The sequence below is a fragment of the Orycteropus afer genome, unplaced genomic scaffold (genome assembly GCF_000298275.1).
Source record: "Orycteropus afer afer isolate SDZICR_OR568_19922 unplaced genomic scaffold, OryAfe1.0 scaffold00032, whole genome shotgun sequence".
In the NCBI taxonomy this organism is placed as follows: domain Eukaryota; kingdom Metazoa; phylum Chordata; class Mammalia; order Tubulidentata; family Orycteropodidae; genus Orycteropus; species Orycteropus afer.
The window spans coordinates 13702705-13723559 of record NW_006921619.1 but is presented as its reverse complement, the minus strand read 5'-3'; the positions used below and the strand labels follow the sequence as shown (position 1 = coordinate 13723559).

At 39.8% G+C, this 20855-nt stretch overlaps 1 protein-coding gene and 1 non-coding gene across 2 annotated transcripts in view; both read right to left on the bottom strand.

Annotated features, from left to right (window-relative positions):
- The window catches only part of LOC103192915 (LIM domain containing preferred translocation partner in lipoma), a 637368-nt gene that overhangs the window by 53464 nt on the left and 563049 nt on the right, over window positions 1-20855 (bottom strand). The gene's annotated exons all lie outside the window — the stretch shown is intronic.
- LOC122149575 lies at window positions 6401-6538 on the bottom strand. Its single transcript, XR_006163213.1, has one exon. It is a non-coding gene; the product is annotated as a small nucleolar RNA SNORA7 (small nucleolar RNA).

Genomic DNA, 20855 nt, shown 5'->3' with positions numbered 1-20855 from the left:
GCCTTGGAAACCCAAGAAGGGGTCGCTACGAGTCGGGTCCGACTCCATGGCATATAACAACAACACAACAACAAAGTGACCCATGGACACATCTTATCAATATGCTGGTCTTAATAAAGGGCCTTCAGAGTCACTAACCACAGCTCTGGTGCTCTCCTAATACTCTTAACATGACCAGGGACAGTCTGATGGCTGGCAGGGCCCACAGCCACTCCTGCATTGGAACCTGAGCAGAAGAAAAACCAAAAAAACAAACGCACTGCCATTAAGTCGATTCTGACTCATAATGACCCCTCTTTGGGTTTTGGAAGAGGTATCTCTACAGAAGTATATTGCTCAGTCTTCCTTCCTAGGAGTGCCTGGTGGGTTTGAACTGCCAGCCTTCTGGTTAGCAAGCAGTCAAACGTCTTAGGCACTATGCCACCAGAGCTCCGCAAATCCCAAATACAGCATATTTTCCCCAGTGGTCTGGACGCCTGCCACAGCCAGATGACTCTACCTTTTGAGCACACTGAGCCTGAACTTGCTCTGAAGCCAGAAGGAACCATAAACGAGGCTGGAGGTAGAAAATAATGTTGCTGGGTTTCAGAATGAGTCTTAACTCATGCAATTTCGGAGTACAGGCAAGTCACTCCACCAATTTCCTCATCTGTAGAATAAGTATGTCCCTTTGTGGGTTGAGAGAACTAAAGAAGTTGGAGGAAATAAAATTCTAGCTCTCTACAAGTGCATGAGAGTCCCTGTTATAAGGGGCAGCATATTGTCTTCCTTTCACCTTGGGAATGGCAATAAAGCCTTAAATGGGAAAGGCTTCCTTTCCCATTTTCAATATTTATGTTTGAGAGGAAGATATGGTTGCATGTAAGTTAAAAAAAAAAAAAAAAAAAAACCCAGCCTCCAAGCTATCACTTAAATTCCTGGACACTGGTTCCTAAGTCTCTGGATGTTGCAAATGATTACACATTTGGCTGCTAACTGAAAGGATGGAGGTTCAAGTCTACCCAGAAGCACCTTGGAAGAAAGGCCTGGCCATCTACTTCTACAAATTCAGCCACTAAAAAGCCTGTGGAACACAGTCCTACTCTGACACACATGAGGTCTCCATTTATGAGAATTCAATGGCAACTTTTTTTTAGAAGAAGATTAAGGAGTACAATAACAACCTGAGCACATCACTGTTACCTTACACCCACAACAGCTGAGAAAATGAAACAGTTAATCTTAATTTTTTAGGAAAATACAAGGGAGTAGGAAAAGACGAGGCTGGGAAAAACTATGTTCTTCTAAGGATAAACTTTCATGACTTGTCTTAGTTCTCTAGTGCTGCTTAACAGAAATACCACAAGTGGATGGCTTTAACAAACAGAAATTTATTCTCATACAGTTTAGGAGGCTAGAAGTCTGAATTCAGAGTGCCAGGTCTAGGGGAAGACTAGACTAGAAATCCAAGTCCAGAGTGCTAGTTCTAGGAGCTAGGAGGAGGCCCCTTGACCTTGGGCTTTAGCTCTGCCTCTTGTTCCCGGCCCAGGGAGCAAGCTGAAGGCTTCTGACTCATACAAAAGTTGGCTGCTGAGGTTGACTAGTCTGAGATCGGCAGGTAATATGGCAACTGCTGGCTCACAGGCTATGAAGGCAACGATCCCCAGACCAGCAGGCAACATGACAGGCCACTGGTTCAAGTCCAGTAACTGGAGATGATGAATTGTGTACCAAATCCAGGATCATTTCCATATGTACTGGAAGTAAACCACACCCTGAAGGCAACATCCTTTCAACTGATTAGCTATTCACTGCAGAGTCTACCAAGAAGTGATTGCACTATATCCAATCTCAAGGGAAATAACTACATCCTGCTGCCAAGGCTCTCAAAATCATGGCCTAGTCAAGTTGGCACACAACCTTAACTATCACATGATAAGATCATAAGAACCCTATGTATAACACACACATGCACAAATGTTGCTTGGTCCTGTGCTATCTTCACAATTGTTGCTATGTTTGGGTCCACTGTTGCAGCCAGAGTGAATCCACCTTCTGCTGACCCTCTGCTTTACTATGCATGAGTCTTTCTCAAAAGATCGGTCCTACCTGATGACATCTCCCAAGTAAGCAAGACAAAGTCTCTCGGTCCTCGCTTCTAAGGAGCATCCTGGCTGTACTTTCTCAAAGACAGATTAATGCATTATTCTGGCAGGCCACGGTATATTCAATATTCCTCATCAATACAATTCAAATGCATCAATTCTTCTTTGATTTTCCTTTTTCATTGTTTAGCTTTTGCATGTGTATGAGGCGAATGAAAATACCATGGTTTGGGTCAGGTGCACTTTGTCATAAAAGCAATATACTTTCAAGAGATCTTTTGCAGCAGATCTGCCCAATGTAATATACATTGTTTGATTTCCTGACTGATGCTGCCAGGGGTGTTGATTGTGGATCCAAATAAAATGAAATTCTTGACAACTTCAGTATTTTCTCCTTTCATCATGATGCTGTTTACTGGTCCAATTGTAGTTTAGTTTCTATTCAGGTGTAATCCTGATGCCTCATTCTTCTTCATATAGTCCAGCTTCTTGGATTATTTCCTTAGCATACAGACTGAATAAGTAAAATGAAAAAATACAATATTAATGATTTTGTTTGATAATTTCCAAATTCAGTTGGATCACCTTTCTTTGGCCTGGACATAAATATGGATCTCTTCCAGTTGGTTAGCCAGGTAGGTGTCTTCCAAATATCTTGGCATAGATGAGTAAGCACTTCCAGTATTTCATTCATTTGTTGAAGTATCTCAATTTTTATTCCATCAATTTCTGAAGCCCTGTTTTTGGCAAATACCTTCAATGTGGCTTGTACTTCTTCCTTCAGTACCAGCAGTTCTGCTACCACCTGAAATGGCTGAAAGTTGACCAATTCTTTTTGATATGATGACTCTGTGCATTTCTTCCATTTTCTTTTAATGCTTTCTGGGTCATTCAATTTATTTTCTGCCCATAGAATCCTCTAATATTGCATCTTGAGGCTTGCATTTTCTCTTCAGTTGTTTCAGCTTGAGAAATGCTGATCATGTTCTTATCTTTGAGGAGAATGTCTTTCCTTACTTGTAGATGCAGTCAGAGTTTTCTTTGTTGGTGACATTTAGGTCAAAAAAGAAATCCTCTTTGATGATTCTCATCAAGTTGTAAGAAGACAGAAAAAGTGGAAGACAACACTACTAATTGTGACCCATACTCCTCAATTTTAATTTCCAAAGTCATACAAGAAATAACTGTTCAGCATTTCAACCAGTACATCAAAATCACCAGTACAAGACAGAATTTCTTCCAACAGAAGGGTGAGCATTTTCAAGAAGCAAATTTCTTTCCAGAGTTCTTCGGAAGGAAAAGAAAACAGAAAGAGCTGAGAGGCTGGATAATTCAAGCTCTTCCACATGAATTTGATTAGATCAAGTGTGTAGGACCACCAGAGCCTTAAGGGAGAGTATGTAGGTTTAGGAGTTTCATTGTGTAGGGTTAATTTCCCAGCTCCATCATTTAGGAGCTTAAATAAGTTACAAAATCCTTTACCCTCCTGAAGTCTCCATGTTTCATCTGATTCATATAGATCACAGTACATCTGAGTAATAGAAATCAAGGTAGAATAATTGAATAATAAATATGACATTTAGAATAATAATAGATTATTGGATAATAGTAGTAATGATACAATAATAAAGTACTGTGTAAGCCATAAAATGCTAAACAAATACTAGGCATTATTTGAGATTGCTATTAATCTGAAGCTACCTGGCCAACCAAGGTTTAGAATTGGAATCACTAGAGATAGTGTTTTTAATAATGAGTCTGCAGTTGTAGAACAATCTATGGCCAAAAGCTGTTACACTTTCTCAATGAGATAGATAGGAAGAGAAAAAACTTTCAGTGTTATTGACTCACCTAAAGGCATAAGCTCAAAGGATGTACTACCAGGACTCCGACCCAGGTCTTATAAAGACTCTCCTTATAAAGCACTTTCCTCATTTCATTACCATCTCACCTCTCTTTCTTGACTCTTGGGCAATGACCCCTTTATATTTCCTAATTCTTCCTTGTTAAGCTTCTTTTTTTCTAATGACAGCATTTAGAAAGACTTCAAAGGTGGCAAAGATAATGGAGAGCAGAGCTGCTAGCTTAGAAAAAGCAAAATGATGGTTTGAATACTTAATCATTTCCCACCAAACTTGAAATAGAGTTGATTTCAATACTTATCACAGGATATATAACATATCTCCAGAACAGATAGAATTACTCAGTTACAAGCATAACTATTGCTCTCTTCTTCCCTGACCAAAAGCAATTCTGATTTAGTTACGAACAAAGATCTTGCTTCTCAATATTAATAGCAATACCAGAAATGAAGCAGGCAGCCCAGTTTGCTTCTTGGCTCTTCACTACCCCTAGAACCAGCCAGTCTAGGCAGAGTCACAAAGCAGAGAAATGTTACATTTATGTGGCAAAAAAATTCAGAATGTCCACAAAATATCTTGACTAAGGATAGCTCAGGCCTTTTATTCATTCATTAAAATAGGTAGTATGTCAACTTGCTTATCTGTAAATTATAAGAATTTAGATAGGATCTCTAAAAGCCCATGCAGCTCTGACAGTTTAGTGTTTTATGTCATGTGAACACAAAGCCTGGCAAGTAAGCATGGCTATGAAACCCAGGAACTGAGTGACATGGACCCAGTGCCATTTTGTGGGAAGATATTGAACATCTTAACTCCATAATTGGAGATATCATAATTTCCCTTCATTTTGCCTTTATCAAAAGTAGCACAAACCATTTATTGAGAATTAAAAAGAAATACCAAATATGTTTCCATTTACTGTCTTATGCTAACCCAGGTGGTGCATCTAATAGAATTAAGCAGCTCATAGAATCAAACTGGAAGACTCATCCATGCATTCATTCATGCCTTGAGTGTCCATTGTGTGGACAGCATAATTATAAGCCCTACAGGGAGCCAGCAGAGAATCTGCTCATGGATGCCACCCTTGTCAGGTTGTTCACACAGAAACAATAAGAAAGAAGTCGATACAGGATTGCTTAGTTGAGAAAACTGGAAAGTCATAGAACATCACATGCTTCCTATTCAAGGCTAGGGCAAAATATGACAGTCCTAAGACTGGCATCAATTATTACTATAAAAATATAAACACACAGGAATGTTTCATGTTTGCCCTCCTCCAAGCCTATAGACTAAAGAGAATAATCCTTTATTTTATGCTTAAAGGGATAACATCAAAGTGTTTAAAACTCCAGATGTGGGGAAGCCAAAACTCACACAAAGAGAAATCAAAACAGTAGTTTGGCAGTAAAAGCTTTTGATACATTTTTCTTTATTATCCCCTTCTTTAGAGAAAATTAAAACAAACATTTCCTGGAGTTTTGAAAAACCTAACATGACCCTGCAGTTCTGGACAGAGGCAATATATTAAATTCATCTGAAATAAAAGGCAAAATTGCCCCAAAGCAGTTGTTCTAAATCCTGGCAGACAAGTGTCCACAAGATATATAACAAAAGCCCTTGTTTTCTCATCAAAAATGGAAAGGGATGAGCAGGAACCAAGCAAGATGCACATGTGAGACAATTAAAATGGTTTTCCTTCAACATAAACTATTGTTGTCTTTGGATATGAAAACTTGGTAGAAGGCTTGTTCATAATTAATGAACTGCTACCTTATTTATGGATATCTTCTTTTAGGTTTTAAAAATGGTTAAGCACTTGACTACTAACTGAAAGGCTGGTGGTTTGAGTTGAAACAGAAGTGTCTTGGAAGAAAAGCCTGGTGATCTATAGACTTCCAAGAAATTAGCCACTGAAAACCGTATGGTGCCTAGTTCTAGTCCAACACACATAGTGTCACCATGAGTCAGAATTGACTTGATGGCAACTACTATCTCTCTTCCTTTAGGTAGGAATGAGCATGACTACCTTGCACACCCATATGAGATGGACTGACACAGGGGCTGCAACAATGGGTTCAAACAACAATGACTGTGAGGACGATGCAGAATCAGGCAGTGAATCATTCTATTGTACGTAGGGTCACTATGAGTTAGAACCAATTTGATGCCACCTAACAACAACAACAACATGATAAATGAGAATAGGTGGTAAGATAAAGAACTACCTGAACTAGGTAAGAGTTAGATTTGCCACAAACTCTTCTTGGGACTTTAAGCAACACAACTCCTCTCTCAGGCCTTGGTCTCCTCATCTATAAAATGGGACAGCTCAAATTCATTATGTCAAACTCCATGAACTCTAGTACCCATTCATCTCATATGTAATGTGGGGAGCTGCCCACACACGTGGATTTTCTTTTTTACTTTTTATTTATTTATTTATTTTTTAAACACTGTTGCAGAGGATCTTCCAATCACCAGCTACTGAACAAACTGGGAATGGAATGGGTCTCTGGCATGCTTGTTTTCCCTCCCGTTTCTGAAGCTAGCAGAATACTAGCCATTCTCCAGATGCGATCCTGGGAGGTCCACACATGTGGATTTTCAATGATCACCTAAATCCTCTCACTTGGTGTCCCACACGCTATGGTAAGATCTAGGATCATATTAACCGTCCATGTGAAAATCTAGTCCTATGAATATTCATTCATTTATGAAATAAACAAACAGAACATCAGTTTTCTCCAAGGCTTTGTGCTAGCTCTGGGGTTATACGATGAACAAGAGAAATAGATTCTCTGCATTGCAAAAGCTCACCGCCTAGTGGGGAAAACATAGGAACTGAATAGATAAATTATAGTTTTCAGTGGTAAGCATTCTAAGGTTGTATGCAGAAAAGATCTCTGGGGCCAAAGATGCGAAAGCAGGTAACTTCCCCTGGTGGGGAAGGCTGGTAGCACCATGTCTGAACTGCTGAGAGAATCAGCCAGTGGAACTCCAGGGAATTTAGGTAAAATTTTTCACATTAGCCTTCAAATTAGCATTGGACAGCAGGCTGAAAATGGAAAACATCCTCCTCCCATCTATCCCCACATCCCAACAAAAAGCCCAACCCAAACAAATAAATAAAATCTTAAAAACCAACTGACCAAACAAAACAATCAAAAAGAAAAAACTGAAATCTTGTGAAATCATGGACTAGAAGGAGGTCTGACAAAGGACAGAGATATAAACTGTAGGCCTGACAGCACATTTCTTGTGTTCCTGCCACTTATTACCATGACATGTATCATCACGCTAATAAGAGCACAGGGTGTGTACAGAGAAAGGTAAACATTTAGACCAAAGGCAGGAGATACTTTTGTGGGACAAAATATATAAGGATATGTAAGATTAGCTTACTGTGAATTTTTTAAATCTAATTTTTTAGAAAAGGAGGGTTTGGAGAGGATTTTGTTATTAATCATAGGATGTTAGTGTTATTCCTCCTGAAACAGGAAAAAATAAATCCACAATAAAAGAAAAAGTTTTCATGATAATGTGAACAGTGTAATGTAAAGAGATACAGGAACTCTTTCTTGCAAAATACATATATCAAAACATGCTTCTCTCTTCCAAATGAGGAGAAGTAAACATGTAAATAGTCTGTATGTAAAGAATTAATAGTGCTTGCTGAGACATCCTCGAAAGAATAGATTAAACGTCCTTAAAATTTCTTGGGCTCTTGTGTATTAATTTACTTCTCAGTGGCTCATGGTTGTAGGGAAAACTCTGAATAAATGAGTTTGGGCCTAGCTGAAAGTATAAAGTGGCTGGATTTGTAAGTGAAGACATTTTGCTTAGTTTAATCTTTCATCAGATAAACTGCCAAGCTTCCATCAGCCTTCAAGAAGAGAGAAACATGTTTGAACCAGCTTTGCTTGTAGACAGAGGGAAGCTAATTGCTTTACCCAGTTTCTCTTGAACCTTCTTACATGCAGAAGCACAAAAATAGCCAAGCTGAATACACTGTCTCTAGGATCCAACCCCCCCACCTGTGGAAAGGAATTCAAGTTTCAACTCTGTCTCCTGCCACAGGTTTGCTTAGGAGCCTAATTACCAACGAAGTTTGATGACTGTAACTGGCTCCAGGGGCTTCTTGTTCCTTCCAAACAAAACAAAAAACAAATTCCTGAAGCAAGACCTGAAATGTGCCGCTGGAAATCCAAAGTCAGTGATGCAATTCCAAATGGGCTGGCCTCCTCATCTTTGCATTGGCAGCTTCCCTGGAGAGTCTGATCCATCAGTGTGACCAGCTTTGACAAATATTTACTGACAAATGACTATTATTTTAATAATCATCATCATTTGCAATCATTCACTGATTTATAGCCAACAAACACTTTCACAGACGTTATCTCACTTGATGGCCACAACTCCAGGAGGGAAGTAAGCAGAGCAGCACCTATTAGCTTATTAAGCTGGGTGAAAATTTATGCTGCTGGCAAGTGGTAAACTGGGAACAAGAGCTCCAGGGTTATCAATCTATCACATGCATTCCCCTCCAATCCTCCTCTTGTGAAGCAGGAAGATTCATAATTTTTCAAAAGCCCCTTGGAACGTTCAAAGCTAAGAGAATCAGGACCATGTCAATAGGCTATGTGGGTATCTACGGTGTATCCTAGGCTGCCTCGGCAGAGTGCATTGCCCTCAGTAGACCTGAACTTTAGAACATTTAAACCCATTTAACTCTGAAATGGGCTTCTCTATGTGATGGTGAGGAGCTCTAGTGGCATAGTGCCTAAGGCATCTGACTGCTAACCAGAAGGCTGGTGGCACCAGCCACTCCTCAGAAGAAAGGTTGGACAATCTACCTCTGTAGTGATACCGCCTTAGAAACCCAAGGAGGGGTCACCATAAGTCAGATCCGACTCTATGGCAGTGCGTTTTTATGCATGCAATGGTGAGCTCCCTGCCATCGAAGGGGTTTAAGCAGAACCTTGATATCCACCTACTTGGAAACTCCTTTATTGGGTGGGAGGCTTTTCTATACAGTATCTATTTAGAAAATAGTAGAGAGTATTGTATTAGATTTCAATTTTGTGGCTTCTAGTAACACACATGTATTAGCTAATAGTTTCTGAGGGTCCTGGCAATAGGTTATCTGGTCCTCCGCTCAGGGTGTCACAAGGCTACAGTAAGTAAAGCCATTAAAAAAAAAAAAAGTAATGCTCTGTACATACATTAACATGGATGAATTCTGAAAGCATATATTGAGTAAAGTAAGACAGGTACAAAAGGACAAATTTTGCATGATTCCATTTGTATGAAATGTCTAAAACAGCAAATACATAGAGACGAAAGTTTTTTAGTGGTTACCAGGGGCTTGGGAGTGGGGATGGAGTTTTTATTAAGGGTTACTGAGTTTCTGTTTGATGAAAACTTTTGGAGACAGACAGTGATGAGAGTTATACAACATGGTGAATGTAATTAGTGTCAATAAATCTTACATTTGAAAATGGTTAAATGGGCTTTGTTGTTGTTGTTATATATATATGTTGTATATATATATATATTGTGTGTGTGTATATATATATATATGTTGTATATATATATATTTCCCACAATAAAATAAGATACAGGACACACAAATCCATAATTAACACCATGTTTATGAGACCTTTCCTTTACTGTCCTGAGGGAAGGAGGTAGTAATGCCCATGTGGAGAACAGAAAGCTTAGCTCATATGTGCAGCTGTAGTCCCATCTTTACAATGCACATTAAGGTACCAGGAGCTTGATCCATTAGCACACTAAGGGAGGTAATGCTTTATCAGGGAATGAGCACTGCACTGAGAGTAAAAAAATGTGGGCTGTCTTTCAGTTCTCCCATGTACTCATTCTGTGATCTTGGGCAAGCCACATCACACTCTTGCAAAACTCCAATAATGTTCTAGTTCTAAAATTAAGGAATAACCCCATAAGTGCCAAGAAATCCCTCTATGCATGTCTATCTAGTACCGAGAAGCAAGAAGCTGGGAAGCTGGGCCCCACAGAATTCTCTGCTTGCCCTCCAGGGTCCTTGCTTGGAAAGCATATTCTTGTCATATGGTACAGTATGAGAATGTGTTTGGCCAGAGACCAAAAATGGGCCTTTAAATACAAGCAGGGTCTGATGGGCTTCTTAGGCCTATAGGGATCAGGAACCTCTAGCAGCTGTTGGGACAACTGCTTAGGAAATTTAATCTTCTCCTAAATGTTGGCATTGAACCCTTGAGCCCTCATTCTTGATTCTACCCTCCAGATAAGAGTCTAGATATGAACATGATTCTCTCTGTCTTTGCACACTATCACTGGTTTCATAGCTATCTTGATGTTGCCATGTCTGCAGGAATGCATTGCTCATCTCCCTCTTCTCTATCCTTGCAAACTCTCATGGTTTCCACCAGATTCCATTGAACTATATAGAGCTCTTGCCTGGGACCATCTCCTGGTAGACCCTTGTGCCTTCTGGAAAGCATAATGGAATGATGGTTGAGACACCTCTGTATCCATGCATAGAAGACTTTTGTAATCCAAGCCAAAGGTCCTTACTGCAAATATTAATTTGATTTTATGTATGTCTATTGAATATCTAGGGAGCTCTGGTGGTGTAGTGGTTAAAGCATTTGGATACAAACTGAAAGGTCAGTGGTTCAAACCCATCAGCTGCTCTGCAGGAGAAAGATGAGGCAGATTCCACCATGAAGTTGATTGCCAGTCTCATCATGGGGAATAACTAACTACCTTCAGCTGCCTAGCCATTCAAAACCAGGCCCAGCCAAGTTGACACATAACCTTAACTACCACAGGGGCTTTCAAAAAAGAAAATTTAGAATTCAGGGGTTTTGCATATACTTAACTTTTTCAGTGTTTAGGTTTTGATTATTAAAAATAGTTTCAGGAATTCATATTCTTTAACAACAACCTAAATTCTTGTCCCCCCTTTTTTTTCCAAGCATGGAAATTATGGGATACCACCAATCACTATCTTGTCACAGAGCTATGTCCACATTTAAACATGACAATATATACCTCTAAAATTTCTTAACATGTCATTTAATCTTCAAAATATTCCTGTGAGTTGGGGAGAGCAAGAACTATTTTTATTTTATAGATATGAAAACTGAGGTGTGAAAGTACTTTCTAGAGTCATAAGGTGAATGATACTCTCAGTTAACAGAAAACTAGGGTGAGAATTCAGCTTGTCTAACTACCAAGAAAGCACTTTCACGAACCTAGTATATTGCTTCTGATAATATGAATTCAGAGGTCAACTCTGTCATTTTTAGCCATATAAACTGGGACTTTTCATTTCACTTCTCTGAGCTTCCATTCCTTACTGGTAATATGTGGCTGATTATTTCTGCAGTTTGTACTCCACAGAGTTGTTCTAAGGATCAGATGAGAAAATGTCTGAAAATAACTGAAACTGGGTCTTCAACTGGGAATGCAGAAAAGTATTTTTACTAGATGGATTAGCCACACATTCTGGCCAGGGAATAGGTGGGTCACACTGGACAGAAATGATTAAGATCATGTGCAGATAGAAAGAGGCTACAGAAATTGGCTGGATCTGCAGTAAAACAATCTCTGAAACACTTCTTCAAAGGGACAGAGGGGTGTGTGAGTCAGCAGATAAGTACCCTAAGTTTCGAACTCTGTAAGAGGTTGAAAGAATGATGATTAGAACATATAGAGAAGAAGTGAAGAGACAAAAGCTCTTGTTTGGATGTGAGGTATGTGAGTGATGGAAATTAGACATGGGTTCTGAAAACTGGCTTTAATACGACTATTTTGCCTAGGAAAGGGTATTCCATTTAACTCTAATTCAATAAGCAAACATGGAATCTTTTATGATCTGGGCACTACAGAGGATACAAAGACAAACAAAATGTTGTCCCTGCCTTCAAAGTGTTCACAGTCTAGTAGGAGAAAGAGACACAGACATAGTAAATATAAGTATTTTGAGAAAAGGCCTCTCATACTAGAGGTACAAGATTCTATAGTAGTATAAGCTAATACTGATTAAACGTTTATAGGGGACCAGACCCTGCACTGAACATTTTACACTTGTCATATCATTTAATCCCTACTGTATATGCAAGGAGGTACAAGTCTCTTTTCCATTCCTGCTATACATATAAGGAAACAGAACCAATGAGGTCTATTAAACTCTTGTAGGTCTTATGAGCAGTAAGGATGGAGCTGGGAGTCCAACACATAGACTGTACTCTATAATATTTGTTGAGCAGATAAATGACCTCAAGAGAGAGAGATGACTTAGCCTATTGTAGGGTCTCATACTTACAGAAAAATGTGGTCAGAATGGAATATTTAGGAGAAGGCTGGGATGTACCATGAAAAGGTAGACAGAAAGGAAGGTGGGAGTATGGAAAAAGTTATGTAGATTAAGAAGACTGAAAAGCAGGTGGTTGGGAAGCAAATGGGATAAACAGGGGTTGTTTGCAGGTCACTGAAGAGAACGATGATGAGGAGAGATTTACAGTTCACATTCCATCAAGCACTCAGTGCAGGACACGTGAAGAGCTCTGAATTCACTCACGTAATCCTCTGTTACACAGCTTGAGAAAGGAATCATTCTCCCACCCTACCATTTGGTTCCTGCTCTCTTCTCCTACTGCTCAAGTTCAGGACTCCTAATAGTTTCCTCCCTCCACTCTTCTCCCTATTATAGGAACGTTGGCCAGGTCCAACTCCCATTTCCTTCCACACTGTCAATGACTTAAAAATCTGGACTTCAGGCAATTAAGTCCTTCACCAAATTAAGAAACTGAGTGAGTTTTGTCTTATCTGTTAACCTGGATTTCTAATGCTGCTGTGCAAAACCATGTGATGGCAATACTTATGTTTCCCTCTTAAGTTGCTATGGTTTTGGTTGGATTTATAGTAGTAGGGAAATAAATATGTGGGGTAATGTCTTTCCAGAATCATGTGTCAGGGCAATATTATGTGTATCTTGCTATTATTTAGCCTTACTTCAAAAGAATATGCTGGGTCAGATGCCAGATCCAAGTTGCAATTACTGGCTCTTTTTATTCACCCAGTATGAGATCTGGAACAGTCATGACTGAATCTTAGTTTCCTCATCTGAAAATGATGATCTTGGTGAGTTGATGGTGGCTAGATTGTTTTGACGTTCTTGCCAGCTCTAAAATCACATCCCACTGATATTAAAATTCATCAGATTTCTTATATAATCCATCTCTTGTCAATAGCCCTAGTCATGGGAACTGCTTCCTTTTGACTTTTACTTATGGTTTCTGCTATGTATTCATTCAACTATTCAATAAATATTCTTTGACTATTTAGATATAATGTATGAGCAACTGCCCTAAGCCTCCCGATAGAGGAGGGCACAGGGGCAATAAGACCCTATCACCGTCATGGAGTTTACTTCCTAGTAATGGAAATAAGACATATTCAACTAACAGCTAACTAACATAAACACAAGAGAGAAAGTGATTGGGGATGTCACAAAAGATGTAGGGAGTTGAAAGGAGAGGATCATTACTTTTAGCCAGGACAATTAAGGGATGGTTTTTCAGAAGAACAGGTACTTGCATTCAGCCTTAAAAGACAGGACACAAGCTAATGCTGGTAGTTTGATATCTGGATATTACTCAACCAATATTATTATTATGCATTGTTCATTAAGCCATACTTGTCCTCTTTATATATAGTCTTTTTCCATTAAAGTGTCTGTGGTAAGATGCACTGCTCCTGTGACAGTAATAAGGCAGAAACTTCCAGATGAGACCTAGAGCTAATTACTCATAGAACCTGAAGGGGTAAGAATCCACACACACTGAGGGCTGCAGGATGATGCAATTACGTAAAGCTGTAAAAACCAGGGAATATTTTGTTGCTCCTTGCAGTGAATTGCTTGATGTGGCCCTTCTAGCCATTGTCCTCCATTCTGTGGTGTTTTGTAAATCCCATTATCCATGCCTGTTTGGGGGTGCTGTGGTAGTTAAGGTCAGGTATCAACTTGGCTGGGCAGCTGGTAGTAGTCATTCCCTATAATGACTGGCAATCAACTCTGTGATGGGATTTAGGTTAATTCTGTTGGGGCAACACAGGTGGAATGTATCTTGAGTCCTGCCTTGCTGGAGGGTATAATTCAAATCACCACCCTTAGCTTCCCTGAAGGTATACCTAAGAATCTCCTGGGAAGATTCGCCCTCCTCTTGCTCCGGCTTTGTGTCTTGGATCATCCTCATCTCACCCCTGGATTTGGGACAGCAGCTGTCATCTGATCTGCTGATCGAGGTTCATCAAACACCAAGAGTTGGGAGGATCCGCCAGACCTACTCACGGACCCGGGACTCGCCAGCCTGCCAGCCTCCACCACTACTACGTGAGACGAACCCTTGGGTGTCTGTGAGTTCTGTGAGGCATTACAGCGAAATACAGAACCCTAAGACTGGGGAAATTATTGGGAGGAGGAGGAGGAGGAGTTAATGTCTGAAATGATGGAGTGGCATGGTAGTTTGGACATTTGGGACATCTTTGACCTCCGCCTCATGGGGACCGGCCTAGTGCTGATCTTTCTAAGAGAAATTGTTCAAGCACTCCTCCTGCTTCTCCCCAAGCAAACATAAATTGGACCCAGTTTCAAATAGTAAACACTTCAGTGCACAAGAAAAGCATGAGTTGTTCTCCTGAAGAGGTAACCTGTTCACTGTAAAGGAGAGACTGGAAGTGTCTGCAAGTGTGCTGTTCCCTCCAGCCAGCGATGGGCTATGGAGAACTAGCTGTAGAGTGGTGCTTAAAGACCCAGGGGAGGCAAGGGCAAGGGGAGAGGCTGAGGGGATGGAGAGAGGAAAGAAAGGCTAGGTATGATTACATCATCGGGTATCCTTGGTAGCCAGAAAACATCTTGTACATTCTGCTCAGAGTTTTGTGGCACATGGAGAGAAAATGTGCCCTACTTCTGTCAACATCAGTAGCATGGGAACAGGACATCTCTATGTCTCAGTCAATGTGGAAGCAGAGACTTACAAGGTTCTTAAATCTTAAGCATCTGAAGAAAAAGAAACCCAAGGAGTTGAAATGTATGTGTGAGCACACATGTCAGGACTCAGTGGGGAAGTGGTTGGAGTGTGGTGGTGAAGTAAGCTCTCCTAGTAGGAGTTGGAAGGAAGGAACTGTGAAGGTCCTGGAGCACTGGAGCAGCAATGGATCTGCAGGCAGCATCCAGTCCACTCAGGGGCTAGTGGACATCCTGCATGGGAAGGGCTTACCCCAAGCGGCTCATTCTTCTAGACACAGGAGACGTGTATCTGAGATGTGAATCTAACAGAGATTCCTTCCTAACCTCCTCAAATTTGGCAGGCCACAGAGTCCTAGGAAACAAAGACTAATGGGGTCCATATGTCTCTGCTCCAGAAGATATAACAGACACCTAGAAAACCTGCCTGCCCAGACTGAGTCCACATGGGCCTTAGCTGACTGACTCCACTGCAAGCCTTTGTCATAGGCATTCCTCCTCTGCTGAGGTATGGGGGATACCAAATAACAATCATGCTTTAACATCTGTTAATGAACATATCAGAGGCCTAATTATAATAGTTAATTTTTAACTAATATTTAAATAGTAATGGTCCAGAGTTTGAGGGTGGTGTAAATGGTTACAGTATTCATCTGCTAACAGAAAAGTTGGTGGTTCAGGTCCACACAGAGGTGTCTCAGAGGAAAGGCCTGACAATCTACTACCAGAAAATCAACCATTCTAAACCCTATGGAGCACAACTGTGCTGACACACATGAGCATGTCAGCATGAGTCAGAATCGATTTAACGACATCTTGTAGTGGTAGTGTCAGGAAGTGTTTGAAGTACATTTTAAAAACATGTATGTATGCATATATATAAATAAGATTTACATATTGAAGAATACACACACATATATTCTCATTCAATTCTCATAATAATCTTCATCATTGTAGTAACTATTACTATTCCCATTTACTATGTATGAAACACACAGAGTATAAGTAGCTTTGCTAAGGCCACCCAGATAGTTTGTGGTAGAAACATGAGAATCAATTTCAGAGTTCATGCCATAAACAACCAGGTGATACTAGGATGCATAAAGAAAAATGGTATCCTCACACATGCATGAGCATAAGTACAAGTGTGCATGCATACACGTGTGCATATGCACACACACTTGGAGGAAGGCAGAGGCTAGTGTTCATATAAGAAGCTCTGACTCTTCCTAAAGGCAGCAGAGATGGTCACCATACTATGATTTTATTACACTGCTGTCAAATAACCATCCCTAATGATGTTAATCATCAATACTAACTCTGGTATATGATTTTAGAGTTCCTAAAGAACTTTTGAAATCAGATATACACATAGGATGTGTGAGGTAGGAAACCATAAGAAGGAGTAAATGGTGTCTGCCTATTAAGCAGCTGCTCCTGGTCACTTAAGATGAATTTCCACCTATCCATTATAGTAACATGATTCTCACATGTCCCCCCACTCTTCATTCCCAGCACCACTATCCCACCCCACTTCAGGCTTCTAAAGCTCAGTATGCCATCACCACCTTATCCTTTGATGGCTAAGTTTATGAAGGAGACTGTGAGGCTTCATTTTGGAACTCAGACAAAACTGGAGAAATGTGTCATAGACGACACTGGACATATGGTACTTAAAAATTATTCTGACGGAATTCAGAACAAGCATGTCCACTCATTCCAACATCTGTGGTGATACAGCTGGCATGCCACTCAGCACAGAAAACCCACTCCCTCATGCATGCTAGTTTCATGATCTTGCGTGTGGTTCAAGGAGAGACAGAGTTCTTTAAGAATAGTGTTAATTTTAGCAGCTCACACAGCAACCCAAAGGAGTACTGTCCAAATTCTAACAACATTTCCCAAAACTATTGAAGGGGCCTTCATCCTAGATCAGCAGTATTCAAAAGAACTTTCTGGGATGATGGAACTGTTCTGTGCTGTCCAATATGGTAACCATATGTGACTACAGAGCATTCAAAATGTGGCTAGTGTGATTGGGTATTCAATTTTTTTTTATCTCACTTCATCTTAATTAATTAAAAATAAGCCACATGAGGCTAGTGGCTACCATAGTGGAAAGTATGGTTCTAGATTGTCTAGGCCAGCATCTTGCTTTCACTCTTCCCATGAGTCATCTCGTTAAATTCATATTACCTCAGTGAGTGGATTCACTTTTCAGAGGACAACATTGGGGCTACTGAGGATAAATTACCTGCTCAATGTCACACAGACAGTCCATCTGTAGACCCAGGATTATGATATAAACCTCTTGGTTGTTACTCTGGTTCTCTTTTTACTTAAAAATATATTTCAGAAATGACAGTGTGATACAAATAAACATATTACTGTGAGTCAAATTATGACCATTGACCTATTTTCTCCTTAAAATTAATGACTTTGCTAGTGGAACACACTTAAAATCTAATGGGTATAAAAATGAGCAACAGCAACAACAGAAAAAATCTGCCACAGAGGCTGGGTAGACACACAGGGCCAGAACATACAAGTTTATGACAAATAATAATTGAATTGGCAAACTGAAGAAATAATTTGAGAAAGTTACATTTAAAATTATTATTAATAACATAATCTTTTTGGACTGATCAAAAAAAAAATGCTCAAAATCATTAGAATCTTTACCAAGTGCCTATATTACTGTTCTACATCTTTAATTTTTCTCTGAACTTACTTAACCTCATTGTCTTTCTATACTAAAGCAGTTACAGATTGTCAGAAGATCCAAAAGTGTTTTGGTGGATGGGAATGCATAAAAGCCCTAGCAAAACAAAAACATTTCAATTTGCTTTACTTGCTCTTTTTTCCTTAACATTTACAACAAAAAAAATTGTGTCTGCCCCCCCCCCCCCCCCCGCCAAATCTGTACCCAATAAAAAATATTTCCAAACCGGGATGCCAAGTTTCCATCCAAAACCCATTTTATTTTATATCCCTGGGTGAACCCTCTTTAAAACAAAGATTTACACTGAAACACGGATGGACTTACTGTTGGAACAAGGAAATAAACCACACTGGAGCCACCTAAACTTTTCAAGCCTGGACAACTTTGGGGAGGTCTCCTTCAAGGAAAAAATACCCAGCTTACTGGGAAATGAATGTCTTTACTGATCATGTAGATACTGATTCTCACCCATGTCTTCTAGAAGGCTGGGAAATTTTACACCTCTTGGTGGTGAAATCCTGATTGTTGTCCTTTCTTTTTCTTCTCTGGCTCACATATGGGTTGGGATTCTTAATAGGACTCTAGGACGGAAGTAACCGATTCACAAAATATCCAAATAAGAGCCCTAGAGAAAAAGAGATGCCATCTAGGCTATGCCTAAGTCGTCGTGCAGGACTGTACTCCTCCTCAAAAAGCTATCCTAGTATAAGACTTATAGTTTTTTATATAAGAAAAAAACAACTACAAAGGGGGTTTTACTTTGGAGGAATTTCACATTGACATAAGAAAGAATTTCCTGTGCATATGGTCCCCAATTTTAGACACAATGCATTCCTGGAAATTGTATCATAAAGCAGATCACCAGAAGGGAAAGCTGTGATTGTACTTGCTTCTTTCATTCAACAAACATCTACCAAATGCCCACTGTGTCCCAGGCACAGTGACAAGCTCTGCCCTGTTTAGATATGGGCTAAAAATGTTTGTGTATATGAATGGGTAAGGAAGTTAGAACAGAAGTGTTTGTGAGTATTTAGAAAGTGTTTATTGTGCCAAATGATCAGAAAAGCAGATTGGTGAAGGGTGGGGACCACTAGAACATTCTTTGGACCACTAAGTCTAGAACTTAATCTTATACTACCCCAAATTGTGACTCAGTTATTTCATTTCTGCCTTACTTTCCAAGCAGACTATAAGCCTCTTATGAACATATACCATGCCAATTTGTAGTGATTGTTATGTGCTGTTGAGTCAGACCTGACTCAGCAGCCCCTCCTTGGGTTTCTGAGGCAGTATCACTATGGAAGTAGATTGCCCAACCTTCCTTCTGAAGAGTGGCTGATGGGTTTGACACTTACACACGCCAAATCCCAGTGGGCTTCTGGTGTGGTCATCAGTCTGCTGCTTCCTCTATCACTCTTGATCCCATATTTCTCAGAGTCCATCTCAGACCCTTCTGATCCCTCAAGCCTCCAAATCCAGGCTCAGTTCTCCCAGCCTGAGTAGATGACCTCAACTTTTTAGATCTGAGAAGGCACTGTTCATCTGTCAAGGCTCCTCAGTATCACTCCACTCCATCTCAAATGGCCCTTGACATCATCTTCTAGGCATTGCCCTCCCTGTTTCAGAGAAGGATGTGTACCCAATCATTTCAAAGAGAATTTTTTTCAGTTAGTAGGGATTCTTTCAATGTCAAGGTTAGATGCTTCTTTAACTTATAACAGATCTGTGTTAAGTTAGGAGTCTTCAGGAAGACTAGAAAATAGCCATTCCCTAATATGCCAGAAAGAAATGAGGACCAGTGAGCAAACAGCTTCTTAAGAGAGTTACCACTCTCCTTCCCCTGGATGAAACTCAGCCCACATAGAAGGCAACTGATAGAAAATGTAGTTTGTTCTCAAGGTGTAAGAGTTGGGTATGTGTCTAAAAAGTGGTTGAAGGATGTTTATTGCAACCTTAATGTTTAGAAGTACCAGAATGAGTAAATCATGGTGGAACTATATGGTATAAATATCATAGAAGTATTAAAAACTAAGTTCTCAAAAGATTATTTCTGGGAATATATGGGAAAATGCTCCTGGAAATAAAGCAGATTTGGAATTAAAAAAAAATACACATACATTATTGTTGTTGCTGTTGCTAGGTGCTGTTTTATCAGTTTTGACTCACAGTGACCCCATGTACAGCAGAAAGAAACACTGCCTGGTCCTGTGCCATCCTCACAAAAGTTGCCATGTTTGAGCCGATCGTTGGCCATCACTGTGTCAATCCATATTGTTGAAGGTCTTCCACATTTTTGCTGATCTTCTCCTTTATAAAGCATGATGTCCTTTTCTAGGGACTTATCCATCCTGATGACATGTTTAAGATACATGAGATTAAGTCCCATCATTCTTGCTTCTAAGGAGCATTCTGGCTGTTCTTCTTCCACAGCAGATTTGTTTGTTCTTCTTGCAGTCCATGACATGTTCGATATTCTTCATCAACATTATAATTCAAAGGCATCAATTCTTCTTCAGTCTTCCTTATTTGTTATCTAGTTTTTACATGCACATGAGGCAATGGAAAATACCATGGCTTGGGTGAAGCACACCTTAGTCTTCAAAGTGATGTTTTTGCTTCTGAATACTTTAAGACATCTTTTGCAGCAGATTTGCTCAGTGCAACATGCCATTTGATTTCCTGACTGCTGCTTTGATGGGCATTGATTGTGGATCCAAGTAAAATCAAATCCTTGACAACTTCAATCTTTTCTCTGTTTATCATGATGCTGGAGCTCTGGTAGCATAGTGACTAAGGCACTTGACTGTTAACCAGAAGGCTAGTGGTTCAAACCCACAAGCCACTCCTCGGAAGGAAATGGGACAATCTACTTCCGTAGTGATACTGCCTTGGAAACCCAAGGAGGGGTCACTATGAGTCAGGTCTGACTCAATGGCACATAACAACAACAACAAATAGCTCAGTCTATTTAGCTCAATTCTAGCACTTTACATTTGCTTTCATGAAAAATTACATACTACATGTATCATAATCAACATATAAATACATAAATATAGGCCATGTTTATATATAAATATGTATACATAAATTTTATAATATATGTAACATATATATGTATATATAAAAATATATACATATATATGTATATATGT